This window comes from Lynx rufus, unplaced genomic scaffold (assembly GCF_022079265.1).
Source record: "Lynx rufus isolate CCGP_SWC_20201006 ecotype Redwood Valley unplaced genomic scaffold, mLynRuf1.p SCAF_14, whole genome shotgun sequence".
In the NCBI taxonomy this organism is placed as follows: Eukaryota; Metazoa; Chordata; class Mammalia; order Carnivora; family Felidae; genus Lynx; species Lynx rufus.
Window position 1 is genome coordinate 29978472 of NW_025814828.1, and position 12375 is coordinate 29990846.

The 12375-nt window shown below is 37.1% G+C and overlaps 1 pseudogene; it reads left to right on the forward strand.

The window, feature by feature from the left end:
- Positions 1-418: 418 nt before the first annotated feature.
- On the forward strand, positions 419-1221 carry LOC124509221 (40S ribosomal protein S2-like; annotated as a pseudogene).
- Positions 1222-12375: the final 11154 nt, after the last annotated feature.

A 12375-nucleotide genomic window follows, 5' to 3' on the forward strand; every position in this document is an offset into this window, starting at 1 on the left:
ATGTTATAGGCACATATGTAAAAATAATCCAAATGTATATTTATACAGAATGTATTTGTTTAACTGGCTAAAATATAATTAGATATACAAACAAGAAATAAATGTGAAAAAATATCATAGCCACCGTGTTTAGGAAACTATAAGTGAGACAGGCATAAAATAATGTAATTAGCTATAACTCACAAATTCACAAGTGCTTTTGACATGGCTTTTCTAAGAGTAGTAATATAGCATTTAGCTACTACCAGCTTCATTTCTATTTCTAGGAGCTAGTAACCAGGAGATGGAATGCTACAGGGTTATTGTTGGCAAAAGACCAGGTATTTCAGATGTCTGTACTCACTAGCAGGGCATGAGTTTTATGAGGATAAAAGAGTTGAGAAATTAGCCTCTTCTCTGAGAAAACACTAAATGGCGGATGACGCTGGTGCTGCAGAAGGCCCTGGAGGGCCCTGAAAGGCCACCTGGGCTTCAGCAGAGACGTCGGCAGTGGCATCTGCGACCCAGTCCAGCTATGGTCTGGATCGAGGTTCCCCAGGGCAAGGTTCGGGACAAAGAGTGGGTCCCCATCACCAAACTGGGCCACCTGGTCAAGGACATGAAGATCAAGTCCACTGGAGGAGATCTCTCTCTTCTCCCTGCTGATCAGGGACTCTGAGATCATTGACTTTTTCCTGGGGGCATCCCTGAAAAACGAGGTTTTGAAGATTATGCCCGTGCAAAAGCAGACCCACGCTGGCTGGTGGACCAGGTTTAAGGCATTTGTTGCCATGTGAGATTACAAGGGACAGGTTGGTCTGGGTGTTAAGTGCTCCAAAAAGATAGCCATTTCCATCCCTGAGGCCATCCTCCTGGCAATCATCATCCCCATCATCCCCATGCAGTGAGTCTCCTGGGGGAACAAGATCAGGGCAAGGCCCACACTGTCCCATGCAAGGTGACCAGCCGCTGTGGCTCTGTGCTGGTGTACCTCATCGCTGCCCCCAGAGGCACTGCCCAAGAAGCTCCTGATGATGGCCAGAAATGACACCTGCTACACCTCAATCAGAGGCTGCATTGCCATGGGGAGTAACTTCACCAAGGCCACTTTTGATGCCATTTCCAAGACCTATAGTTATCTCACCTCCCACCTCTGGAAAGAGACTGTTCACCAAGTCTCTCAATGATGAATTCACTGACCATCTTGTAAGGTCCCTGGCTCCAGCTGTGGTCACTACATAGTTTTATATGAGAAGAATAAAGTGAATTAAAACCCGTTTTTTAAAAAGTTGGGAAATTATGACTCTATGTTATATATAAACTCATATCATAGTTGCAATAATTTATCTATCACCAAGCATCTCATAATGCAGCTGTAATGTAAGAGAAGACACCTGGATTTAGAGTCAGAAGACTACATTGAAATAAAAGAACTAAAATTTACTAGCTGAGTAACCTTGAAAATTAATTAGGCTTCAATTTCTTGCACTGAAAATTGTAGATGGTAATTCTTTTTTTACGGGAAGTTGTAATGGTAATTTGAGGTTGAATCATATAAAATTGCTGATATTTGATCATTTTTATCTACAAAAATGATAATTTCATTTGGATCAACCTAGTAGTAAGAGTTACACATTTATTGAATCTTCTGTCTTATAGGCACTTTGCTGTTTGACATGTTATAGTAGATTATAATAACTTCATTTTTTTACCCCTCGCTCTATTCGGGCCCTTTGCAATAATCCATTTTTAGTGTCCTCCCATCACTAGTGGGCTGATCTACCCTGTCCCTTGAGTCTGGGCTCAACAACTTGACTTATTTTTGTCAATGGAATGTTAGCATGGGTGAGTGAATGCAGGGGTTTGAAGTGAACTTCAGCAGTGGGGCTTGTCCTCTCTTGCCATGTGAATATGTCCAGGATAGACCACTAGAGAATAAAACACATCTAGACAGAGTTAAGGACTTCCAGTCATTCCAGCCTAGGCCATCCTAGATCAACTGACATACAGCCCACTCCCACACCTGTTCAGGAGACCAGGCATGATTAGTATAGCCAACCTCTAGCCAACCTCCAGCTATAAACTTTCAGTTATAAACCCCAGAAGATTTATATCAGTACACCTATTATTGTGGCAATAACTAACAAATACAAATGATTCATTTTATTCACACAACAAATCTTTAGGCACTATTATCATCCTCAGTGGACAAAAGAAAACACTGTGACCCAGAGAAAAGTTCAGTAAACTGCCCAGGCTCAGAACACTGAACACAGTAAATAACAGAGGAGAGGTTTGAAATTAGGGAGTCTGGCTTCAGAGGCCATATTCTAACCAGTATACTGAATGGCTTTGTTCTTGTGAAGATGAAATGAGATTATTTTTTTTTCAAAGTGCTTTGTCAATGCTAAAGCACACTAAAAATATAAGTCATTATTATGAAGCTGCAACTCCTTTTCAAAGATGCTGTAAAATTTCAACTAAGTTTTTTCTTTGTCTCATAAAAAAAGAAACCCCAGGCAAGCACAAGATGATTTAAAATGCACTGTTCTTTCATATGCCAGTTACACAGGGAAAACTGATAAATGGTGAAATTTAACATGCCACCTTCCTTCCGAATCGGTGATAGACCGCTGCTATTTGCTAGGCAACTACCAAGTAAACAGAAAAATAAAGCTATGGTTTTCTTGGCAAGTGTCATTAAAAATAGATTAAGTTTACAGTAAATGCAATCTGTAGCATAGATCATACAAAAAACCTGAAGGGGAAATGAAGGCATTAATAACATATTTCTTAATTTTATGAAGCGTTACACACATCAGTCCACTGAACCAAAATAACCTAGGGAAATAGCAGTGAAACAGGCATTTATTCCTCAGCTTCAAGGAGGCATGCAAATACAAATGGTGCAAAACAAGAAGCTGATTATTCCTGGAAATTGGAATAAACATAAAAAAGAAAAGTCTGGAGATGCTAATAGGCATTAAGTTTATGAGGTGTGACTTTATTTACATGGAAGATTCTCTATGGGCATGAATTTTTAAAATTCCATTTGATTTTTCATTTTTATATATGTCAACCCCCAAATTATTATTTTCTTCAAAAAATACAACTAGAATGTTATACTGGGTGAAATGAATAATGGGGAGAACTGAAGAGAAATAGGAAGAGGGACATCTTGATTTGGGAGGCTTTTGTCTGCAAGAGTCTTTTTTTTAATAAAACACAGAAATGACACTTTTAAAAAGAAAGAAAGAAAATGTGAACTTGGAAGAACAGAGAAGAAAAAAGGAAAAAGAACCAAAAAAATAGATTAAACATAACAGGAAAAGAGAGTTCTCCAGAAAGCATAACTAAAGACTTAAATGATTTATACAAAGCCTATTGCTTTATCAACGTCTCCAAAAAAATCCTAGGCTTGATTTAGCCATTTCCTATTTTAACCATTTGTTTCTCTGATAATTGTCACCTATTTTTCTCTGTCCTCTGAAATAGGAAAGAGGAAAGAGGGAGAACACTCAGAAGAGTTTTGCTCTTGAGTGTCCTTCTCTGGTGTTCAGTTTTCAACACAAACTATTCAGTCATTCATTCATTCACTTCTACATTAACTAACAAACATCTACTGAGAGAAATGATAAGTCCTCATTAAGGGACGGGCATATACAAAGTAGGCTGAGAGAAAACTCACCCTGCTTAATATGGATTTGGATAGCACTTTTTTCCCCCTAATACCTACACCTTCGTGACCTCCCATTTCAAGTGAAGTTCTGAGTCTCTTCATAATGTACTTGATCAGATGATGTCACTTTGTAGAATTCCTGCTGAATTTTACCTTATTGTCATTGCTTCAGTGTCCTAGCCTGTCAATAATTTTCAATCCTGACAGTTTAAACATACAATGCTATATGCCAATTTTTATGTATTCTTAAAAGTCATTGACAAAATTTCCCACAGGCCAGATGACTAAAGAAAAAAAAAGCCTGAAAAAATTGGCACTCTATTACATGGCTGCTGGGCATATAAATTGATACTACTGCTTTGGAAAACTGCTTGATTATTAAGTTGAACATGTGAATCCTTAATAACCCATCAATTATATTCCAAATTATAAATACACAACAGAAGTGTGTGCACAGTTTATCAAGGGATCTGGACAAGAATAATCATAGCGTCAATATTTGTAATAGTCCACCCTGACAGCAAACTATATGTCCAGCCACAGTAGACTGGATAAATAAATTGTGGCATCTTCATATAAAGGAATACTATAAGGCAGTGAGATGGGCAAACTCAGTTTACGTGCAACATGGATAAATATCAAGGACATATATCGAACGAACTAAGACAGAAACAAAACAACTACTGTGTATGCCCATTTTCCTGAATTCAAAAAGCAGACTAAATAAAACTGTAATGTATCAGATGAATAGTTATGTAGTTAAGCTATTTAAAAAAAAAAAAGGAAACAAAGAAATGATTATCTCTAGGGTGAGGGAAAGTGGGAAGAAAGTGATGAAAGAAGCATGACAATTTCTGGCTTTTGATCTTGGTTATGGTTATATGGATGTTCACTCCGTGATAAATTACTGAGCTCTGCATATGTATTTGTACACTTTTGCATGTGTTTTCTTTCACAATAAAAACAGATTTAAAAACAACCAAACAATATTAATTAGAACATCATGTATGGAAGCACCCTGATTATCTTCTGTTTTATCTAAATTCCTTTAGCCTCGGGGCGCCTGGGTGGCGCAGTCGGTTAAGCGTCCGACTTCAGCCAGGTCACGATCTCGCGGTCCATGAGTTCGAGCCCCGCGTCAGGCTCTGGGCTGATGGCTCGGAGCCTGGAGCCTGTTTCCGATTCTGTGTCTCCCTCTCTCTCTGCCCCTCCCCCGTTCATGCTCTGTCTCTCTCTGTCCCAAAAATAAATAAAAACGTTGAAAAAAAAAATTAAAAAAAAAATACAAGCTTTTAAAAAAATAAATAAATAAATTCCTTTAGCCTAAGCTACCATTAAACATTGTGCTTTTTTTTTAAATCGTTGCTTATAGAGACCATATCTTTCAAATAAACTACTTAAAGTCTTATCTAATACTTTCACCATTATTATTTTGTGAATAAGGACATATTAGCTTGGAATTGCTAGGCTGGAAATATATCTCAGAAGATAGATAGATAAGTCTCCTAAAATTAAAGACACTGAAAAATAATAACTAGGATATATGGCAACTCTTCTTAAATCTCCAATATTTTAATCATAAGTAAGAGCTAATTCTGAGGTGAAAGTCTTTTAATCACTTACAAATAAGTAATAACCATATTTCCTTAATCCTAAAACATATTTCCTCACACCTATGAAATCAGAGTGCATCTTATAATCAACTGCATCCTCAGTCTTTGTCAGCCTCGATCAAAATTAAGGTCTTCCAGAGAGAATTTTCATTTGCTTTTGCCAGCCAACTTGAGGCACTAACCCATCTGAGACCATTTTAAATTAAATTCTCTGCTTGAGGTTTCTTGGACCACACTGAAAGTGTGAATTCAGATCTCAAACTTGCGCGAGTAGTGACCAGTTGTTCAAATTTGCCACCCAGTGATGAGGTTGAAATGTTACGGTTCTTTTGCTGTACCTTTCTCTGTGGCCACTCTATTGAAATGTTTAGTTTTATACTGAAGCTATAGCCTTTGGTGACCCAGTTTTAGTTGGAGGACTCCTGTTAGACCACCCTTCCACCCATTCCCGGTTTTTCCTTTCTTATTGGTACCTACAATCTTACAATCAGTGATGTCTTAGATTATACAAGATACAGGTCACAAGTAGAGATTTGCTTTGTTTTCCGCAAGAAAATATTTAGCCTACGACTGGACAGGAAAATTCAGACTGATTCTTACATATATCATTTTGTTTAACCATGTATTCATTTTGGTCAAAATCTTGCTATATACTCTATATTGTAAAGTATTAGGTTGTAAAAAAAATCAGTGAACTTACTTTGAGAACTGCAAATATTCCACAATATACTGCAGAATTATTGTTTCTATGTGAAATGCTTTGTGTTCCCTACTTGAATCAAAAGACCTGTGAATTCTCAGATTATACCTTTAGTAATGTCCCATTGCCTTGTACAATATTGGGCCGATACTAAAAACACAATAAAACTTACTGAATATTTGAAGGACTAAAAACAAATATGCAGTTTGCGCCAAACAAAGAAAACTTCTGTAAATAGGGTCATCTGTGTGTATGTGCACGCAAATGCAAAGGAAAGGTCAACATCTGGGCACAGAAGCAAACAGAGCTTCTTGGTTGGTCTTCATTATGAAAATATTTTGGCCTTGCCAGGATTAGATATTATGGAAGAGCGCTTGGGAGGGTATTGAGAATCCTATCTACAATGCTTGCTCCAACAGATTCAATTCACAGCGTTAGCAGGTAATAAAAGAAGCCTCTGGACCATGTAAGGGATTGCCCAGGCATAGCTAGGTGTACTGGCCATTTTATGTATTAATGCCAATCTCAAATAAATCACTTTTCTGGTCTGCTGTGGGAGGAAAGGATATTTCTGTCAGTAAGTGAATGGAGGATTACTGACTTGCTGACCTTTCCTGACTGTGATAAAAGACGACTTCTTTCCTTTCAGCAATACTTTAAAAATGGAAATTGCTCTTTTAAATGTACGATGTGAGAATGAAGGAGGGAGCCCACTATTATTCCATAAATAGATGGTGGCAGAGGGCACCCCTTGGGAAAGGGAGAAATTCTCATTAGGGCTATTCTTCTGAGAGTTGTCAGTATGCATGCGTTTGCATTTAAAGACTGGAAAAAGGAGGAAGCAAGTCCTGACCTGATGTATTTTTAAGACTCTATTCTTATTCCTGCAGCATTTAAATATAGTTTGTAAAATACAGCACTCCTAACTGCCTTGTGCTATGTTTGTTATGTGGATTCTTATGTCATTCTCCTGATGAAGGAGTCAGGAATGTAAAATGATTTTGCCTTGCATTATTAGATCCAAATAAAAATGGAAAATAACAAGGCATGCATTTTCCCTTGACCCAGGAAATGGGACAGTTGCCTGGTATTTCAAAAACAAATGGCTTTTGCTGTTCAGACCACAGGAAAAAAAGACTGTGCTAAAGGATTGGACTTTTTGTTAAATGTGTTTGAGGATCTTTCGAAGGCCTGAGAAATTTAAACAAATGAGAAAATGATGATGTAGAGTATTTTGTGATATCAGATACTAAAACAACTAAAATGGCCCAGAGAAAGTCCTGCCATATCCCTGAAGTCTTCTATGAATTTAGTCTTAAGGGTCCCCTTTTGCATTAGTACCCTTTGTCAGTATCATTCTTTTGTCTCATGTTCTGCATGCATGTGGCTTCTCCAGATAATTTGAAGATAACTGTTCACAGAAAGAAGGGATCATGTATTAGACCGGTGAATGCTTCTGGTTCTGACTCAGTTCGTCTTAAGGGCATGAGGCCATCTGCTGTCATCCAGACTCATAGAAAAAAATGTCCATCACAGCTGAAATTTACATCAATCAATAGAACTTAATTTCGAAATTAAATAGGAGAAAAAAAAAACTCTCTAAGTAGATAACTTAGTCCCTGAACGACAGCTGTGAAGATGAGAGATAATTTGCCTATAGTATTTTGCACCAAGAACTAAAATATCATCCTAGTATGTCATTTAAACACCTAAATATTTTTTATCTCATTGCATGAAGGAACAAGCCTCCTCTTGAAGGTGTTGGTATCTATATCATAGTGCATCTGATATTGAAATACATATTTCATCAGTGGATTTTCATGAACAAGAATATTCTTCTTCTTAAAATACACACACAGAGACAGGGATTTGCATTTAGGAGGACACAATAGCAAGAATGAGGGAGGTTTTACTCTCCATCCCTTGTTTAATCCTAGGTTGAGTTGGGAACACCAATGTGAGAGAGACTAGTCTTTGACCTTGGGTTTAGTTGTCTGTGTTTGTATATAACTACTTTTTCATGTGTGGAACCACTTTGTAGCCAAAGGGTGATCCAAGAATAACTGTAACCATTAAGATGACTTGCTTACGCAGCAATTAATGGGTTTGCTGCAACATGCTTGATTCTACTTGAGCTTGATTTACCTGAGCCCACAGCAGCACTATAGTGAAGGTAATGGAAACCTTGGTTGATGTTATTGTGTGTGCGGTATTACTCTGAAATCCTCAAGATAAGCCATAAGTGCAAAGAAATAGGCAAAGTCAGCAAGACTGACATTCATGGAGAACACATGTGAATCTGGAGTTGTGAGGTGCAACAGCCCTTATGGGCTAATGGTGATTACCAATGCATTCTGGATGTAAGATGGAGGAGAAATTACCATGAGTGGCTTCAGAGATTCCAGGGCAGCTTTCATGCCATCTGATAATTATCGGTCTTTCGCTCTCAGCATATGACTTTGATCCTGGAAAAAAAATATATACTGAGAAGAGAGAGTTCACATTAAAATATTTTTCCTGAGCTACATTGTACTGTGAATGAGACAACTGGAAGCAAATTTTGACAGGGAAATAGAGTGTTGGGCACCCTGGGTTGGGATGGGAAGTGTGTAAAGAAATCTTCATGTACTTCCCAATTCTTCTTTGGACATTTAGCACAACTCGAATATTGAACCCTCTAATAAAGGGTGCTTTGTCTAATAGAAGTTCTATTGTTTCCAACTAAAACTGATTTAATCAAAACAGGAAATTATTGGAAGGGCACAGGAGTATTTCATGGAACACAAGTCAGCTTGATCTCACTAGGAACTGGTACTCCTTCATATCTCTGTGTCTTACATGGTCCTTTTTGACTGTTTCTCTCTGAGTATCTACTTCGTTCCTTTATTCTCTGTAGTTTTTCTTTGCATCCCTGCACACACCCCAAAACCCCATGGTTTATGCATTTTATTACTAGCTACATGCAGAGACCAATTCCAAATTAATGGGCAAGAGAAACAGAGGAGTCTAGCTTAAGGCAGGAACCATCTCTGCTGTAATTACCTCTGACCAGGGGGGCAGGGTCATGTGGTGCAAATATGGCCGCCTCCCAAGTCCACTATTGTTCTCAGAAAAATCATTATGGGTGGAGCATAGATTCCAAAGCTAATCAATTACACCAACCTGTCAGGCTTCTACTCTCATATCTACACAGACTTATACCACACAGTTATGACTAAATGGTAAAACTTGGAAGATCAAACTGTTTGATCTCCTTTTCTTATAGATAATTTTCCCCAATACTTACTCTGACTATAACTTTGTATTTCCATTAAATTGTAAATCTAAAAATGTACCACTTCCCAAATAGATAATATGCAAACCATCCTAAGCATCTAAATGCATGAAATTTGTACATGTTTATACTAAGAAATCAAAACCAGGCTTAGTTTAGGAAAACAGCATGTTTTCCTAACATGTTACACATGTTTTCACCATCCAAATAGCACAATAGTCAAAGAAATCTGAGGCCAAACAGTGCTTTTGGTTTGAATGGGCATGAGAAGTCTTAATTGTTGCCTCAACTTCTAGAGCATTTCTAATTCAAAAATGTTATGCAATCACTGGCAGCAAGAGGTTGCTGTGTTTAGGATCATACTTGAGCTTCCTAAAGCTCAAATACCTGGCTAACTATATGCTAATGACTTTTGATACACATAGGGGAAAAAATAATTTTATACATGCCTGAAAAAAATGGGAGAAAGTAACTCACAGTATTCCATATCTTGAAAATTGGCTAGAAGGATATGTGCTAAATATTAAGGTTTGCACAGAAATATTCTGAGAATAGATTTCCCGAAATTCTGCTTCATTAAGCAGCATTTAAAAATATCAAGGTCTTCAGAAAATTTAACTGGAAATTTTATGTGAAATACATAAGGATTTCTATATTATGTCAAATTTATGCCAAAGTTGTTCCAACAGTGAACAGCATTCACAGTTGAATGAGAAACATAATTTTCATGATCATGAATGTTAAAAGTTTTATCATTTAGGGAAGCAAAATTTCCCACCCCAAAATGTGTCTTTTGGCATGTGGATTACTTTAGGCTCATTGTTTTTAAGAAATAGAACACTCAAGTTGTTTTCTTCTTTGACTCCCCCATAACTGCCTAAAAGGATTTAGAGGATATGCTTCAGGAGAGAGCTGTCCCCATACATAACTACAGTATAATATGAACTAGGGGTGGTGGACAGGGAGGAACCATAGCAAGTCCTGTTTGATCAGACTGTCCCATTGTTTCTGGATGGCTCAGCAAATATTTGTTTACCAAACATTTACTTTCTCATCTTCCTGTGAACTTCCTTCCTTCCCTTTGTATCCCCAGACCCCTACCCACTTTTCCTTAGCTCTCGAGGGCATATAAGCCTCAATTGCCTGACTGCCTCTGGTGTCATAGTCTTTTAGAGTCCCCATATGTACGTAATGAAATTTGATTTTCTCCTGTTTATCTGTCTCATGTCAATTTAATTCTTAAGACCAGGCGGGGCGGGGGACAAACCTTGAATGGTAGAGGAAAATTTTCCTTCCCAACAATTGCAATTTCTCACTTTGCTTCTTTCAGACACATCACTATGCAAATACTTAACATACTTGTAATAGCTAGATAATGTTTAAGAAGAATCACCTAAATATTAAAAACTGGAAAACTTGTTCTTGATGTCAGGAGTTGCCACACTACCAGTGAGCAGTGATATGGCCACAAAGGGGGACTTACTTTCCAAAAACACTTTGATATAGAAGTTTGTCTAGGAGAGGTTGCCAAGCATGAGCGCATTATGTCTTTTCAGTTAACATATGGTACCAAAGACCAGCAAAGTAGTGTTTCTTCTCCATTTAACCCTTAAAAATTTAACTCCCCATTGATAATAATCTTAAGTCTGTTCAGACTTGAAACAATATATTTGAACTCTTCTTGTGAACCACATTTTCATAAAAAAAATTAAATAGGCTGTGTGATATTTCTTATTTTACCTTTATAATGATAAATTCAAAGCAACCAAGGGGCACTCTTAAGTACCATCATCACATCTATGTAATGTGTAATTATATACGATATATAATTAGTATATATATGTTTAGATACTATTTTCTTCATTAATTCTTGCCACATGCAGAAATGGAAGTATTCAAGGTTTTTGCTGGTTTGATGACATGATTTTCCACGTACCTGTTCCAAGTTTCTTTTATAATCATTACTCCTATGAAGTCATTCAACTTGGAAATCATTGCTTGCCAAAACTGAGTTTCTCTGGTGAACCACTCAACACGGCTTTAGTTTTATAAAGAACACCATTCTTTGTGTGCTGTTAATCTTGGCTTAGAAACACCACATATTATTCTTCCCACTTGAACAGTTCAGCTCCTGTTCTCTTAGTTATACTTTGGAGCCATTAGACTTACTGCTGGAATATAAATGTATGAGTCACCCAGCTGGTGACTCTTTGAAAACAGATTTTCCAAGTATAGATATATGGACTCTCTCTTCATAGCAACATTCAGTTGTTCAAAATCTGAGGACTTCCCAGTCTGAAGACCTAACTCATGCAAGAAAAATTGTTGGCATTTTGTTACTTAGTGTGATTTTAACTTTGGCATTAAGTAGCTATGATACCATGTTCCAATAGTTGACATAGATGTTATTCAATAAGTTAGAGCTTCCTGTGAAAATGCTAAGCACATAATTCTAATTTTTATTTGCTCTTTTAATCTCATTTACGAATGCACTCCTGAAAAGCTGTTAGCAGAAGGTCATGAGAATTTGGTAAACCAGAAATCCAGGTATTTGGTGGATCATTCTACAGAATAGAAAGTAATTTCACTACCAATTTATTTTCTAACCTGAATGACTTGAAAACCTTCAAAATGGGACACCGTGTTGACATAGGATGGGCCTGATTTAATAAAAGAAACTGCTAACAGGCTGTATGGCCATTATGGCAAAGCAAATTGAAATTACTTTCCTGTTTCATGTACACAATGAAATCCCTGAAGGCAAAGGATATTCCCTTGTCAAATAAGAATGAAGTTATGTCTCCATGTCTTCCAAATTCAGAGAAAGTGGGTCATGGATAATTACCAGGCAGGACATGTTTGTAAACATGTTTTGCTCAGGAGAATTCTGTATACAAATGAAAATAATTTATATTGAAATTTTAACCCATCAAATGAATGATGCTACTCCATCAAATTAGAATAAGGCCATTGAAATGCAAATTTCCAAGATGATAGAAAATTTGTGAAAATGTTAGAATTTATAGTTGTTAAATATGTGTAGTTTTGGAAGTTTGATATTAAATATAGCATAGGCTCGCAGATGATTTACAATATTTTTTGGCAGGAAAAAATACTGAGAACCTTTCAA